Source organism: Trichoplusia ni, chromosome 10 (genome assembly GCF_003590095.1).
Source record: "Trichoplusia ni isolate ovarian cell line Hi5 chromosome 10, tn1, whole genome shotgun sequence".
Lineage (NCBI taxonomy): Eukaryota > Metazoa > Arthropoda > Insecta > Lepidoptera > Noctuidae > Trichoplusia > Trichoplusia ni.
In genome coordinates this window covers 7,369,591-7,387,355 of record NC_039487.1, presented here as the reverse complement: position 1 = coordinate 7,387,355, position 17,765 = coordinate 7,369,591, and the positions used below count along the sequence as shown (strand labels likewise).

Below are 17,765 nucleotides of genomic sequence, written 5' to 3'. Positions count from 1 at the left end.
TGTGTAACTCAAGGTGAGGTTTGTAATGGCGGCAGAATTGTCGTTGGATACGTAACGATTGTATTTGAATTAAAATTTATGATTTGTTACAAAAAGAAATAAAGTGTCTTTTTTTAAAGAGAAATTTAACATCCATCTTTGTAGGTTGATTTTTTTAACATTTGATCGAGTACTTAATGTTTGTGCCAATTAAAAAAAAATGAGATGATACTTAAAACATCTAGACTCTACAATTTAAATAATTATTGAAGTTGTATTTTAAGTTTCGAATAAATATTAAACAATAATAATATCAATAAAGCATTAAACTTAAAAAATTTAGAAATAAAAGATTCTTTTTTCTTCACCAGTTTCTTTAGTAGGTAATAGAAGGCTCGAAGACTTTGATTTAGAATACTGCTCAATAGATGGCGAAACCGGTACTCTTGCTCCTAACATCGTCATTAGAATATTCATAATTCTAAACAATAATCAAATCTTAATAAAATATGATAATGGAAATATGTTTATTCTACAAAATTAGTGCTTGGATGTTTTTTTTTGGCCTTCGATAATAGGTATTACTTATAACCACTGCGTTAAGAATGAAAACGTTTAAATTGTGTTATCCGAATCATATTTTTGTAATTTCTAAAACATTTAAATTAAAATACAATTTTTTTTATAGTTTGACACTTAGAATGACTATTAATTGCCTCCTTACATATAATTACGACTGTTTTTAAAAAGAATCGAATCAACAATAGGAAATATTTTTTTTCTAATCTATAAATTGTAGATACCTCTTTCATTTCATCTAATTATATTAAAACAATAATGATATTGTATCTAATGTTTAGCATCTAATATTCTGCTGTTACAAACTTGACTCATATTTTAACCTTTCTCAAAGGGGTTCGTTTCTCAGTAGGGTAAGTTTCTAAACATGGTTCTTTTAGCGGTGTTTTTGATAAGACAAGACAGAAAATACTATCAGCCATATACTTATTACAATAACTTTCATGATACCGATTCTTAATAATTAATTTAAGGACGGTTACTCACGCGTATCTATTGGGATAGCCTGACTAGTTTCGGACCCAACCGGCGCCCTTCACCATGAGCTAACGCAGGCGGCTGGATCGCGAATCGAAAGATGTAACTGACAATTTCAGGCGTAATTTATAGATTTAATGTAAAGATACTTATAACCTATATAAGCCTTCGTATGGCTGACTGCTAGAGAATGCCTCAGGAATTAAATCCGCATTTGTACGTATGTTTATGTAAAAGAAGTATAATTAGATAAATGAGGAATTAAAAGTAAAGCATCTAAGAAAATTAACGTAGTATTAAATTTTAATAACGATAGTATTTTGATATGTTTTGTTTTCTAAATTATACATAATTTTAAACTCAGTTAATTAATGTGATTAAATAAATCCTGAGTGTTTTTAGACTTTTATTTTACGCTACTAAAATTATTCTAAAGTCGAATAAACCTAACATTATTATTACCGAAACATTGTGAGTATTTCGTAACTTTCGGATCTCCCCTACAGACGGATGGACAGACGATACTAATAATAATATCGAATTAAACAATGAATTGAACAGCCCGATGTTGACCCTACGTTTTTATTGTGCTTCTATAATGGTCGCGAAATAATGTTATCGGTTTTTTTGGTTAATTTATAACATGGAATTGTTCGTTTATTTATTTATATTTATTTAGATACGCAAGTTTGGTATATGGAGATGTAGCTGGATATATGGAATTTATATGCAAAAATATGTTTTTGTTTGATTTTATTACCTGACTTCTATTTTTTTACTCGAAAATTAAGTTATTTGTTTCTTGTTTAAGAGTTAGTATTTGTATGAAAAATTTTAGCCAAAAATATTAAACTGCTTTCGCATACCTTCCTAACTCTATAAAGCAAATCCTTAAATCTCAAAAAAAAAACCTTACATCGTAATCTTTACTAAAATAAAACTTGAACCATTACTTTCATATGACCTAAAATAAGATATCCAAAGAAAATAGCTATAAATGACACTAATTAACAAAACATAGGATCCAATAACACGTTGAGGTGTAAAAGATCTATCATTGATAAACCCAGAGCGATTTACACAGCGGCACTAACTGACAGTTTAAAACGCGGTTATCTTTAACTGCGATGTCCAATATTTCAGCTTATTTAGTTCAAGTAAAGTGTTTTTTAACTATTTAGTTTATTAGTACTTTGTAGTTTATGTGTTGAAGATTTAAATTTGTTTTGTAAGTGGAAGGTACTTAGATTTGTTTTGTATTAAAGTTTTTAGGTTATATTTTATTTATTAAGGAATGATCTTATAGATTAGATTTATTTTCATGATAATTACTGTTAAACAAAATCGATATTGTAACCTACCGAAAATGAATCAGTAGTTTTTCAGTATTAAAAAAAACCTTTAACCATTTTCAAGACTAGATACCTAAAATCAAAGAAGTCAACACTTTCTCAACTAAATATAACAATCTAACAGAAAAAAAATCTACACGACAAAATAAAATAAATTTTAATTAAAATATCGACAACATGCGTCCATTGTGGCAGGCCCGCGACAGCTGTTCGCGGCCATTGTTACTTTTATATTAACTTGCATAATTTCCGGCAGTGGTATCGCACTCAATAACATATATATATATATGCTACATATAAGATTTGTACGAGACTTTGGACAAGAAGTAAAGATTTACAAAATAAAAAAGTAAAAAGATATAAATGTTTTAAATGGGTTAAAACCCCGTAAAAGTGCGATTTGGGCTCGCTTCACTGAGGGTTCTGAACTACTATTCAATTTGTTTTGGTGAATATGAGTGTCACCCAACAAATACATGACCGTAACAAAGATGTGTCACCTCAATCTTTGCTTTTATTCGTAGCTATCACGGTTCATGAGGTGCAGCCTGGTGACAGACAAACGGCCACGCAGACGGAAAGAGCCTCATGAATGGGGTTTTTTTTTATACTTTGGGTTGGATTTAGTCAAAACTCATTTCATTACGTAATTGTAATCTACGATTTTAATTTAAAAAAAAACAGACACATGTTTAAAGAATACAAACAGACACCCATATATTTCTAACGCCTTTAAAACATAAGTAATTACAATTTTACTTAATAATTAATTAAATGTCTTTTTAAACATGTCCATAACGATCTTTGTGTTAACAACCCTATATTCATATATGCTTGAATATTTAATTGCTATTCAAAAAATGATAACGATTCGTCAGGTGGCATTTCTCATAGGTGTATTTTCTGTTTCTTAAATTATTACAAGAAGGGGGAAAGCAGTTTTAGTAGTCATTAGGGAGTTAATAATAAGACATACTAATAAGGATGATTTAAGAATACGCTACAATTATTATTGTCACTGCTAAGTTTGTAGTTATTAATCAACGTTAATATTTTTTACAAGATCAGATGCTCCTTAACTTAATTATATATTACTGAAATTCGGAACGTGAACTACAAGTTAAACTTGTAAAGAGATGAATTTATCAACACTAATTTCAGAATGCAAGAAATCCTGTAGCCAATTGCGAAACTGTTAGACGTACATTAATTTTCACCAAAACACCCGAAATAAATACTTTATTTATCGCATGATTCTTAATTCAACTAGGAACTGTGGAATAAATAGCATAAATATATACACACTATTCAGATGCGTCTACAAAAAAAAAATCGTACCAAATCAAAAAATTAACAGGGAAATAAAAGTCCATCAAAGTCCACGGTCCTATCAGCTCACAGGTCTCCCCCACTGAAAACCTAGCCCTTACATCCTGTCCATCCATCTAACATATGATACACATTCTGATTTAACCTCTATCTGTTAAAACATCACTTTCTCACGAAATAGGCACTAACAAACATTATCTCACAATCTTGTCTATGCCGTTCTCATAGACAACAAAGGGATACCATAGAAACCGGTTCCTTTTTAAAGTAGAAACAAAAAAATGGCGACATTATTAGTACCCTGTACACCTTTCCGTATTTCACTGATTTGCATAAATTAAAGGGTCAAATGGACCCTTTATAGTTTTTGCTGGGTTAAGTGAAACGGATTGTTGAAAGAATCTAGTGTTGTGTTTCAACTGGTTTGAAGGGTTATGATTTTTAGATGACTTTTGTTTTGTTTTTTTCGTAGGTGGGCTGTTTTAACCCTCAGATGCTGTGAAGCTGATAGTCTCTTGGAGAGGTTGAGTGGATGATGTAATAATTTAAATTGTAGAGATACGTGGGATTATGAGTCTGTGTTTATGTTTTAAACTAAGTTATAAATACAGTTCTTATTCGTAACGTAACGTAACTTTTTAGTTAAGACGAAAAGATGAAGTTAAATTAAATGTTATAAAGCAATATATGCAAGTAATTAACTGAACTTTTAACTTATTTTCTTTAATATAGTAGCTAGTATCTCGATACTTGTGTCGTTGTCATTTTAAGAGAACGAATTCGCTTTTAAATGTTCTGTAACTTCTACGATTGAATAAGAAATGTATGAGAATACGCTTTACAAAAAATAATCTACCTAAGTACCTACTATTAATTAAAAACCGATAATTTCTATGAAACGTAGAAAATATGGGTCATTTAGTAGCTTAATGATAGAGAATACAATTCAACAATAAATATGATGTATCAATGTTACAAAGTAGCGGAGAAGGGTTGTCTGTTGAAAAAGTCGTGGGGGTCGTAACGACCCGCTCACGCACCGCGACCTATTTTTAATCATTTTTGGAAGAAATCGTGAAGGGTTAAGATTGGTTAGTGTGGAAACCACTTTTACACAAAAGACAACAAAACAAAGCCTCATAACTCTTTGCTTAGAATTTTCGGATTCGCCTCAAATTATGTTTAAGTCTGAATAAACACTACATTTTAAAGAAAACAACGGCCGAGTCCTCGATTGTATTTAAAATAAATATTTTTATTACTCTGATCACGCAAATGGCTTTTAAGTACAAAACCACGGGCCTAGAATTTAAACTATTTTTTTGTACAAGTAAATATTCTTTTCTGAAAATATTTTTTCGAGTTACAAAAACAAAATGTATACTTTTCTAACGGTAGGTACTAAGACTTTTTTACTAAGCTTAAAACAAAACTATAAAAAAACTACAGCTTTATAATAAACTTAGATAGAAACACGAAAAAAATACTAAAAAGTTTTCATTTCTGTCTCCATACAATTCGATCACTAAAATATAATTAATGTGAGTATTCCGTGACAAGTGTGGCGTACGAACAAAGCTGTCTGTCCGTTTGTGTGATCGATAACTCCGAAACGTAGTTATAGAACAAATATTCTATGAAAATACTTTTAATATTTTATCGGTATATGTTTGTTTATGATGTGACGTAAAGTCGGTGATATAATAGAAGAAAATTCAATTTGTAACTGTAATTAATTCATTTAACGTTGTTAAATAATTATTAATAAAATTTTGTTGGTATGGCAAGAGGATTATTACAATGTTTTAAACTAATTTGTCAGTGGAACAAACAAAAAAGTTTTTTTATACAATGACAGGCGTTGTTCTTGGGCCAGACATTTCTACTACCTGGCGAAAGAAAAAGCTATGCAGAAAAAATACTAGGTGACTTCATAAGACTGATATCGATAAAAGTGCTGCATATAAAAGAAACTTTACTTCTTGAAAATTTTTACTGTTTTTAATAAAGAGAGAATTCAAAATAAGGGAGAAACCAAAAACCTGCACCAGTGACACTTCCAATAAACTAATAATTATTCAGGAGAAATTTCCAAATCGCTCTATTTAAAGCACAACGCACGTGTACAACGAAGAAATGGGTTACTGAGATACAGACTCCGAGGTGACAGACAACAAACATGATTGTATCTGCTCTGAACTTTAAACAACACCTATAACCTCTGCAACTGACAGATGTTCAGACAGTTTGACAGACAAAAAGTAAGAAAGACTCGCAAAAAAATCCGATGAGGAAAAAAGCCTACGAAAAAAGCCAACGTTAAGTGTACACAGTAGCAAAGAAAAAGAAAGAAGAAAAAGTTGCTAAACAAATATTAGAATAGGCAAAAAACCAACCCCCGCATATCGACCGTTAACAATTACGAAAGTATCAATCTACATTTAAAAAACAAAAAGAAAGAAAAAACGAAAAAAAAAATCCAAAAATGTAACCCACCCTGTCCAAACAGAGCGTCAAATCCCGCAGTTTACTAAACGGTGGAAAAAAACACGTGTTAATCTTGACACGTTTGTAAAAAAGCAGAAAAAAACGCCCCTTCAATCGCTCGACCAATAAAAAGACGAAAAAAAAATGTATAAACGGCATTTAGAAAAAAACTGAGGTAATTGGCGGCGTGCGTGCCACCTTTTTTCTATTCAATTTTACTTGGGGTGCATTTTTTGCTCCCATTATGAATATTATACACTGTAGCTGTCAAATTGAATTAGAATTATAATTTGTATGAATTTAACGATGCATAATTTCGTTGAAATTAATAAAAAAAGGTTTTTGTTATATGACTTTTGTTGTTTTTTTTTCTCTGTACAACTGTGTAGAGAATGTATTTTTTGTGATTTAAATGTTGATTTTAAAGTAAAGTTTAATAATGTAAATACAAATAATTTTTTATTAATCAAAATTATAAAGTAACTAATTATTTTTCTATTTTATTTAATTTACAATTTACATCCTAACCTAAAAGTTGTCTTGTTAGAAAAATGTAACAATCAGAATATCTTACCAAGGCGACATCTAACGGCGAATAGGTAAAAATATGTTATTTATCTAACAAGAAAATGTCGTGTTTGTTATCTTTAATAATTTAGCAAATAATACTTCATGGAAAAATCTAACAAGTATTTAGTGCAAACACGTGCCCAGGAAAGTCTCATGATCAGCTATTTATTTTTCCAATTTATAAAAGTCTCGTTTCGCAAATGCAAGATAAAAATAAAACGAAACGTACCTTCCAGAGCAAATACTCAAAATCACTAAAAGTTTGAATGCAAAAAAATCTGTGTGACGTGTCAAAAAAGTCTTTGACTGCTAGATTTTTTTCGTTTAAAACTATTTCCAAAAACTTTCCACTCAGCCTAGATATCTTAGACAAGATATTCTTTCAAATATCCTCACGAAACGTTAAACAAAACTTGCAATAAAACACTAAAATAACTCACCAAATGAAAGCAAAAAAAGCACAAAAATCTATAAAAATCACTATTACGTAATAATGGAAAATTTTTACCTCGTCAATACGAAAAAACAACCGCCCCGCGCTGCGTCGACTTATAAAATTTCCATTTAAAACACGCAGCATTATTATCTTTTTTCTAACGAAAAAATGCATTTTTACTCCACAAATAAAAACCATAAACGCCGTGAATTCACACTCGAAAATGAACTTTAAATCAATTGGGTTACAATTTGATTTTATCTGATACGATTTTTGTGTTACGTCTTTTTTCTTTGAGGTTATAGTTCCTTGGTCTACTTTATTGATTAGTGATGTGACTCTACAGCTTTAAGATCTAGTCAAGATGTAGTCTAGGTACTCAAGGGTTATGAGTCAGACAGGTGACATCAGGATTGAATACTATTGTCTAGATTAGTCAGTAATTTGATCGATTATAGTGTTAGTAGTATAAAACCATTGTCATTGGATTGTTACAAGATAAAGTAGTTTTTTTTTTCAAAAACAATTGACTCTACACGTTTTTACGTTCGCAAATCTTTCCTGTCCTGACCCATGATATTTTTTTTGACAAAATTAAAAAAGATCGGGCTACTTTTGTTTTGTTTCGTTTGATACTTGTAGTAGTTATAATATCGGTCGGGTTCTATCTATTTAAGGGAGTCATAAAAAAACTTCAAAACCCCTTATTATAATGAATTTTGTTTTATTAATTGGATTTTTAAGACTGTTTCAAAAAAGAGTTTCATTAAACCAAGAAAAAAAACGGTAACTTGTGAGTAGGTCTCTCAACACTAAAGTGACAAATAGAATTTATGAGGGCCAAATTTTTTTGTCCCTTTTTGTCGCAACCTCTATCCTATTATTTTTAGTATTTGCCATTAGAGAAAGAGCTTAAATACATCATCTACGAAAATATCAACTATCAGATATCCTGGTTCATGAGATACAGCCAGAAAGAAGTTGACCCCCAGTCAATAAGCTAAGTTTTTACCCTCATGGTAGAAAACACAAAACAATATAGAAAAAAAAACGTTAGGAGTAAACGTTTTTAACATAAATACAGGTCCAATAAGAGTTATTAGACCCGTATCAATAAGGAAGTAAAGTAATTAACGAGATTCTATCTCTTATTAAACCCAATTACCTTTATATTGTTACAATCATTACGATAGTGTACTTAATCAAGTAGTTACTGGGCTCTTACACTATAAATTCCTATTGAATGTATTTTTTAATTAGATTTTGTTTTTTTTTTATAGGGAAAGTAAAAATATATAGTCCAGGATTTGTTTTCGTAAACAAATAAACATTATAATAATAATAATAATAATATTTATTTCAGACTTATTTCATAATAGTCCATAGTTATGTATAACATAAATTCTAAACAGAAAACTACTCTAGAATTAATTAAATATTATTTTATATAACTAAATGCTGGTCGATGTCTGGTCATGCAGCGCCACATTATGGGGCTATCTACATGACCAGCTACAATAGCAACCCGACTGTTAGAACTATCGCGTACTCTCCGCATCAGTGATGCTGAACGCTGTCTCACAAGTGAACCAAAGTCAGGAACACCTGCATCAGCGAACATCCCTGATGCGCTACAAAATCGCGGTAGTCCCAAAAGTACTCTGAAGGCATTATTGTATTGGATCCGCAGAGCATTGAAAGACCGTTTAGTGTAATTGACCCATAGGGCACACGTGTACAAAGATTGGCAATATGCCCTAAACAGAGTAACTTTAACATCCCTTGTACATCGTGCAAATCTACGAGCTAGCATGTTACACCTTACGGCCAACGCTCTGCGCTCTCTATCCAAATCCGTATCATCAGTAAGATCATCGGTGACCCAGTGACCCAGGTACTTAAACCGAGTGACTCTGTTGAGTGGACTACCTCCTAAAGTTACTGGTGGAATTGTCTTGTAACTTTTGTTACCGTCGGCCTTGAAAACCAACAGTTCACTCTTAGATGAGTTGTACCTGAGCCCATGGATCACCGCATAATCCTCACAGATACGGATAAGTCTCCTAAGGGCGTTAATCGAAGGGCTCAGCAATACCATATCGTCCGCGTAACTGATGTTATTAACACACTGCCCATCAACGGAGCATCCGATATTGGCGTTGCTGAGTTCCTGTATTAACTCATTCATGTAGAGGTTGAAAAGGTTGGGCGAGCTAAGACCACCTTGCCTCACCCCACATTCCAATCTATACGCATCCGACAGTACACCTGCCCATTTAACATGATTGTACTGATTATTATACCAGTACTGTAATAGTTGAATGAGGTCGTTAGGAAGGTTGGTGTTTTGTCGAAGTTTCTTCCATAGACTATCATATGATACTAGATCAAATGCTTTTGAGAGATCCAGGAAACAAGCGTACACAGGTGTTTTCCTAGCCGTGTAGTATTGAACGGTATGCTTGAGACAGAGGATAGCAGTTTCTGTTGACAAGTGTCGTTTGAAGCCGAACTGAGCGTCATGCAATTTTAAATGCATACTCAACTGTCGATCAATCAAACCGTCCAATACTTTGGCTATTATAGTGGCTAAGGAAATAGGCCTATAGTTGTTCTTGTCGCTCGTATCACCAGTCTTATTCTTAATTATTGGAACAACTATCGTCTTGACCAAGTCTGCTGGGAGATAGGAATGACAGGCACATAAACTAAAAAACATGGCCAGAACTCTAGGCAAGTGCTTACCTGCATATTTTAAATGTTCCAATGAAAGACTATCATGACCGGGTGACTTTCCCTTTTTTAAAAATTTTATAACTGTAACTATTTCCTTAGCCGAAAACCTGGTAGGCTCACCTCCCGGTTCTCCCGTAACATTCGATCCAGAAAACGATGGACCGAGAGACGATTTTACTTGAAACAGTTTAGTAAATATATTTGCAATCTTACTGGGTTCATCTACTCCATCTACACTTGCGGGCAAACTTTGCTTAGGGTTCAATTGATTTGTTGATTTCCAAAAATTTCCAAAATGTTTACATTTATGATGATTAGCAATAGTATTCATATTTATTTGATCTTTATTATTCTGACACCATTTCAATTTCTTCTTAAATTTTTTTCTAGTTTCAACCATGTTGTTAAACCAAAATCCATTCCTTGGTTTATTAATCAAGGTCCACTTTTGAAAGGCAAGACGCGCTTGTTCATGTGCAGCTTTTACATATTTGTTCCAACCTGGTTTACACTGGTTGTGACCTTCTTTCTTCTTCTCATTATAAGTTGATATAGCACCTGAGCTAAGGATATCAATTATTTCCTTATATAAACTATCTAAAATTACTTGATGTTCCAAGTTATTACATAAATTATTACAACAATCAGTAAAGTCGATCGGAAAATCTATATTCTTCAACTTATTATTACAAAATAATGAGTATGATTTAATTTGCTCTAAATTTCTATACCCCCATATTACCTTATTACATTTTTTTACTTCAGGAGTGACTTTCGATCTCAATACATTGATATTGATTGATATGTGCGATGACATTGACAAAGTCTTTTTTGTTCATTAAAGTGATATCATTAAACCCGTTTTTTTTATTGTATACGGTTAAGGTTTAATCATCAGCTCAGGATTTAAATATTAAAATTTATAAAATGCTAATTTATTTTCTTGTTTCCAATAAGAGTAAAAACTCATTGGAATTTTATCCATTTCCAAATCTATCGATTTCACTATAGTTCAAATCTATCCTCGACTCAGAATGAACAGTCACATCACTATCTGCACTTGTGTGCACGGTATCTCAACGTGCAGTTGATAAAATTTTGAAAAATCCACAACTTTTCCGCGATAACCCCGCCCCTTCGGAGGAAAAAAAGCTCTAGTGTTGTATTCATAGTCTGGTTAATTATTTATTAAAATAATTTTAATAATATGGTATTATACAATCACACAAATAGTTAAAATATGTACAATTGAACTTATAATAGGGTAATACTTTCTTACACAAAAGTTGCAGAAGAATACATGCAGAAATTGTATTGAAATTAATATTCACTGTTTATAATAAACCCCAAAAATTACCCAGTGCTAGATCAGAGCTATTACACTCGTCCTAATTTATTAATTCAATTAAGTCTTTCGACTCAGAACAGTCTGGACTGTGACCTTCAGCAACAGACCGAGGAAAAAATTCAGGGAAAACGAAGAAAAAAAATTTTTACTCTCTTTTTTTTCACGATTTCCGAAGTCAATTTTAAATAAAATTATAGTTCATCGGATGAAAAGTAAATGAGCTTGCGAAAGGAAAGCGGTGTGTCAAGATTTAGCGAATCGCACTAGGTCAGAGCTGCTTCAGTATCAAACAGGCTGGGTTTTATATATGGGCTTCGATCGCTGTGGGCATCATTGATTTATATGTAAAATAGTTCTTTGGTGAATGGACAATTAACCAAAACAACTACTAAAAATATAATTTTTTGAAAAAAAAAATGATCTTACAATTTGAAAAAAGTGTACGTTTTATTTAGCTATCACATGTTTTAAATCTCGTTTCATTCTTCTATCAGAATCCCCACATTCTACGTCTACGAGAAACAAATTCGTTCATTATAACATTTTATTGTCTTAATTGCCCAATCCCTCTTTAAAAGCCCATTTCCGATAGCTCAAGCCACGTGCAGACACTTCCAAAACTAGACACACCAATGATTTACTTATCGACTAATGACATTTGGTCTTCTACCATTTCTCTTGCCCATCATAAAAAATATGTCAAAAAACCTTCAGCTGTCTCATACTAGAAATATTACCTAATAGACAGACAATACGAAATCAACAACATCACTATGAATACGGCACATCTTATAAATAACCACGTTATCTCGACTATGTATAAGTTGCAGTATGTTGCAATCATAGAGAGTCTTTGTGTGTGATAAAGACGCAATTCTGTGGCGATTGCAATGAGACACACACGTCAACCACGGTATGCTAAAGTAAGTATTCAACTTAGTTATAATTATAATTATATCATCTTTAAATAGGCATATAGAATGCATTTTCGGATTTTGTAGAGTTGAATTTTCTAACTTGGTGTATAATATGTCTTTGTAGAGATTAGAGTGTTAATTTTAAGGTTAGTTAAAGACATTGCTGTTCTTGCGAACGCAATAGCAATTCATAAGACATATAGAACCTATAAGTATTAATTGTTAAGAGAGTATGTTTTTTTTCGTTTTGGTACCTTGCGCCTAGGGCCGTTACTGTAAGGTTTTAAAAGCCGCTTATTTGAAATAAAAACATTTGATTTTGAATAGTGGAAAAAAACAGTTGTAAATTGTAGAGTCGTTTCCTACTTTTATGATGATAATGTAGATAAGTAAATGTATGAATATGTTTTTATTATATTTTTTTTATTAATTAACATTATGATATAAAAAACGCTTTCTGTTACTAATCTCTATAAAATTTAGAGTCGTAGTGGCGTAGTTAACCACTCCTTAATTGATTTTGAACAGATTTTTAAAATTGACTTAAGCTTTTGAGGGTTCTGTACAAAAAAAAGAATATATAAAAACCCACTTTTTTTAAGTTTTGTTAATTAATAGTATTTTATGAATCCAACGGGGTTTAGTACAACAGTATTAACTCATTCGCCACTAACATCAATTAAATACGTAATATACCTCCCCACATCAATGTGTACCTTAAAAGTATTTTTTTACCATAATAAAGCTGCCGTCTTACAAACACTTTGTGGTCAGGGTCAATTTTGTGGTCAAAATGTTAAGCGAGTCTAACTCTTATGGGTCTAACCGTTTCACAATAACTTTTTATTACAAATACATATTTTTAAAAGCAAATTCTAATTGTAAACGCATAATAAAATACAGATTTTAGACCATCTAAAAATCCATATTATTTTGGCAAGTAAAATAGGAACTCTTTGAAAAACAAATTTTATTGTTTTATTCTCCAAAAAGGTTTGTATTTATTTAACATATAGGATGTAGTCTTATATTATCAGCCTGTGATTGTCCCACTATTGGGCAAAGGTTTCTTCTTTTCTAGATGGGAGATCCCCAAACATTAATATTACGGAAAATATTTAATCTAGGCGCAAATATTTATACACAAATGTTTGTCCCAGCCGGGATCGAATATACGCCATAATGTCTGTCACATGACATAATATAACTTAATTTTACTTTTAATTAACCTTAATTTTTTAACTATACTGAGTATTAAATTTAATTGTTCATGTTATAATTACAGGTAAACAATTGTATGCCCACAAAATGGCCTACCAGAACGATATGAAATTCTATAAGGGTCTTACACTTCAAGAGCGAGACAGTATTCTAAATGGGGTATTTTCCCCAAATGTAACAGTATGACCTTAAAAGATGGAAATAGGCTCTCAGAAAATGCTTAGGACATGGATCAGGTAATTTAAAGGTAATTTAGTGCTGTTGTTCCTTAAAGTGAATTATCTATCTTAGTTTAGAGTAACTTTCGACGACTTAGAAAATTAGCGCCACTGAATCAAGTTGGATCCAAAACTAGTCCTGCGATCCAGAATTATACACGTGGCTAAACTCTACATTAAATTACTAATCAGCTTCTTAGTAAATTTATAAAAAACATTTGCAGCATACTCATACAATATTATAAAACATATAATTTTAAAACTTTATCTTTAAGGCGGCCATTTTGTTTCACTACAATGTATAAAGTGCATCGGCTCCACTTCTAACTCATAAGAGATTGGAACTAGTGTTGTGACTAATCAATTATATTTTCCATCGATAGAATATCGATTACCAAAGTTATTTGTTGGAGACAAATATTTAATTGATTGTTGAATAATGCTATTATTTATGCACAATAGAACTAGTTATAATAATTAGACAGGAGATATTTAAAATGAGCTATTCAATTGAATCTGGAAAGACCTGAAGCTAAGCTTTAATTATTGATTGAGAAATAGCTAGACGTAAGAGGACTAAATTAAAATCAGCTGGTCTTTTTATTTTCAGCTATCAAGCATGGTGAATAATAATTCTTCTCAGAGTAGACAGTTCTTTCTGCCTCAGAAGAAGGAAAGACTTCTCTACATGAAGGAAAATGGTTGGTATATTTTTACTTTTAATTTATTTTACATATTAGCTATGTAAGTTCATAACTTAGCTTATAGGTTTAATCCACTTTTACTTACAACTAACGGCTGAATACTCACATGTCTAGTTCTAAGTTAAACTTAAACCACATGCCGTATCCCTAAACTTTAACCACATGCCGTATCCCTCACTCCAAGGTATCTTATTAGGGCTTAAATTAATCTAGTCAAACTATACCAAGAAATTCGCAAAAGTAAACCGTAGTAAACATACCTAATCATTAATCCAAGTCACAGAAAAAACTATTCACAAAAAAATGACTAGTTTTTCTAATTACAATCAGTACATAACTCAAAAACCAATATTTCTAATACAACCTCTCTTGATATAAACCAGGAACTAATTAGAAAAATTAACACGATTCGAATAAGACAGCTATCCAATTAGACAAAATATCGAGAGATAAACTTCTCGATATCGATATATACAATTACCCGCACTATTGGTTGCTAACGGCGCAGTGTTGTAAGCGTTCTAAAGATAAATCTTTTTACTACACACTTTGATTAGAAAATTCCTTTATTAATTGAGTGGCTTAATTAAAGCGTTTTCTGAGTCCCTTCCTAGAGAGCTTAAGTTTAATTTTTAGCCTATAGACTTGCTAATTTATGTGTGAGTTCCATTTGAAGGTTATTGGAGGTAATAAACAATTTTAATACTGGACTGTAATTAGATACATATAATTATAATGAAAGAAAAAAAAACATTAGACGGAATTCGAACTTAAAACAGATCAATCCATCAATTATATTCTACATTATACTCCAGTTTTGTTTTAAATGCATCATCATTTTTAAATTGATAACTTAAAATATCGCCAACATTTCAAAATTCATTACATTATTTCGAAAAGATAAATATAGCACTTCGCTCTCACAGCAATAGCTACCCTTGACAGTATAAAGCCTAAAAATCGTCATAGAACTTTACCCAATAACTCCAAGGGGCACAGTTCTATGAGTCAGCTTTCAAACCGTAATTAACCTTAGATCACAGCGCTCACAGCCCAATAACATAATATCTCACACAGAACACCGCTGTAAATATCCCATACAGCCAGAGCACGGAAAATTAAATCCTAATGATAAAACTCGTATAGTTTTACGACTGCCATCCACGGAATAAGAAAATACACTTTTTTAAACCTTTACCAAGAAACAAGGCCTAGTTTACAACCTCTAATAAATAACCAAGATTCTCAAATAAAAAAGTAAATTGCGAACGAAGTTACGGAGTTGCGGACCTAGCATTAGATTAAAAAAGGGACCCAATAAAGTGAACAGTATTAGAAAACAGATTAAGATAAACTAAGGAAAATAAATCAACTGCCCACGCGACCTAGCACTGCGAACACACACGGCGGGAAAAGGACGAAAAAAAGGAAGGAGCAAGACAAAAAAATCGCAAAAGCGACGTGAATATCCGAGGCGAACGACCTGCGAAAAATAAGACGAAAACAAACTCCCGCGCACATGTGCGTTCGGCCATTTTTTTGTTTCTGTCCCTTTCTTACGCCAAAAAAGGTAGGCGTGTGCACGGGTGCGAGTGAGAGAGGTGATAAAAGAAAGCGCGCGGAAAGAGTTGGCGGTCGTTCGCGCTTCGGTTTAGTTCCGAACATTGCCGCTTGGTGCGCTGGCGCAGCGGGAAAATTTCTTCCTGTTTCGCGTTGGCGCGCTCCTTTTTTAAGGAACTCTTGTAGCGCGTAAGTTTGTAATTTTTTAAATTGCTCTCTTTTGCTCTGTGTTTTTATGGTCAGTAATTTGTAATTATATGAATACTTTAGCCTCGTAAATATGTTAGGGTATAGGATTACCAAAGGTCATTTTTTTTTTCAGTATTGGTAATTTGTCACTCAGGCTCGTCTTGATTTTATTTTCTTTATATCAGGTTTATTAAAAATTTACAAAAGTTCTCGTAAAGGTTCGATTTCGACCGTCGCAAAAGTGTTGTTTTAAGGACAATAATAAATTGAGGCATAAGTATGCAAAAGTAAAAATGTTTAAAAATAAAATCGAGAAAATCGGAATCGAAAAATTTTATGATTTTCTTTTTAAATCATTAAAAACTTTTCATATTTTAGATCATCTTGTGTACAAGTCATATTGAATAACTTAAACATTTATTATGAAACCCGCTGTTTATAAGAAAAATATCTCATTAATAACCACCTAGGCCTGCCTATTTTTCATCCTAGACAGATAAACACTATTAAAACTATTTTCCATAGTATCTTCCTTATAACTGTTCCATGCTGTACGAATTTAGACCCTAAGTCGTACGGATAAAGTTGAACTTTGAAGTTTTTATTCTAATGAATCTGTCTGCCAATTGATTTAAGGGCAAGTTAGACGGTTTTTAATTGATGCTTTTTCTTGGCATATTTATGGTGTTCTTATTAAGGGGAAGTGTTTTATTACTTATCATGAATTCTAGCACTATTGTGGATGGATGGATGGATTAGATTCTTAGTTTTAATGTGAGGTCAAGTCAGATTGTAGTATAACTTTAGTACCTTAATCGACCCTGATTATTTTAGTGTTATGTATCCAAAGGGCAAAAATTTGAAGCTTTGACTAAGGCTATGTTGTCCAGCCGTCTGTCACCAGGATCTATCTCATAACCTTATGAAATTTTAGAGCTGGAGGGTTGAAATTTTTTAATGTATTTCTGTTGCCGCTATTTCAGCAAAATGTTAGTCTAAGTAGCTTTAATTAAAAAAAAATAGAATAACCTAGCAAAATCAGTACAATCTGACCCATTTTAATGATCCTAATGGATATTATGTTTTCATAATTTAAATGTAAATTACTTTTCTTTTTCAGGAGAACGTCTCCTTAACATTACCAGATTCTTCATAACTTCGAGAGCAGCGACGCTAGATTGGAAGCAATTTTTATAATACCATAGTGGCTAACTATATTACCTGCACTGTAATACAGGAAGTTAACCTTATAAAATAATGAAAAATACGATTCGGATTTTCTAAGCCTGTACTTACTAATGTATCGAGCTACAAAATAAGTGCGAGATAATCTCCTAAAATAATGGTCCCTTTTGAATTAAACTTTTTATATTTGATAGCTCAATCTTCTAGGAAGTTTCTAAAGTTTTTAATGATAATATTGCGGCTTCATCGATCTTAAACTTGGATTAGATATTAATTACTTTAAAAAGTGTTTAATTTTTAATGTTGCAAGATAAACAAAAATCAAAATTATGCATAATTTAATTAAATAGATTAAAAGCATTTTTTTGCAATTATCAACTAGCAATGACAAAATCAAAAACCTATTTGCTCATCTCATAAATTAATCTAACGAAAAAAAATCTAATCTCAAGAAAACCCTAGCACAAAACGGGTTACG

General features: G+C 31.8%; 1 protein-coding gene and 1 long non-coding RNA gene across 9 annotated transcripts in view; one reads left to right on the top strand and one right to left on the bottom strand.

The window, feature by feature from the left end:
* LOC113497870 (zinc finger protein 628) overlaps positions 1–17,765 on the bottom strand; it is a 109,337-nt gene that overhangs the window by 71,484 nt on the left and 20,088 nt on the right. The window contains exon 1 of one of the 8 annotated variants that reach the window (XM_026877625.1): positions 7,282–7,800. The exons of the other annotated variants lie outside the window; for them this stretch is intronic. The gene's annotated coding sequence lies outside the window, so the exon portion shown is untranslated. Of the gene's footprint in view, positions 1–7,281; positions 7,801–17,765 lie in introns of those variants that run through there. 8 annotated transcript variants of the gene reach the window in all.
* LOC113497871 lies at positions 11,701–17,604 on the top strand. Its single transcript, XR_003400940.1, has 4 exons — positions 11,701–12,216; positions 13,496–13,667; positions 14,260–14,350; positions 17,223–17,604. It is a non-coding gene; the product is annotated as an uncharacterized LOC113497871 (long non-coding RNA).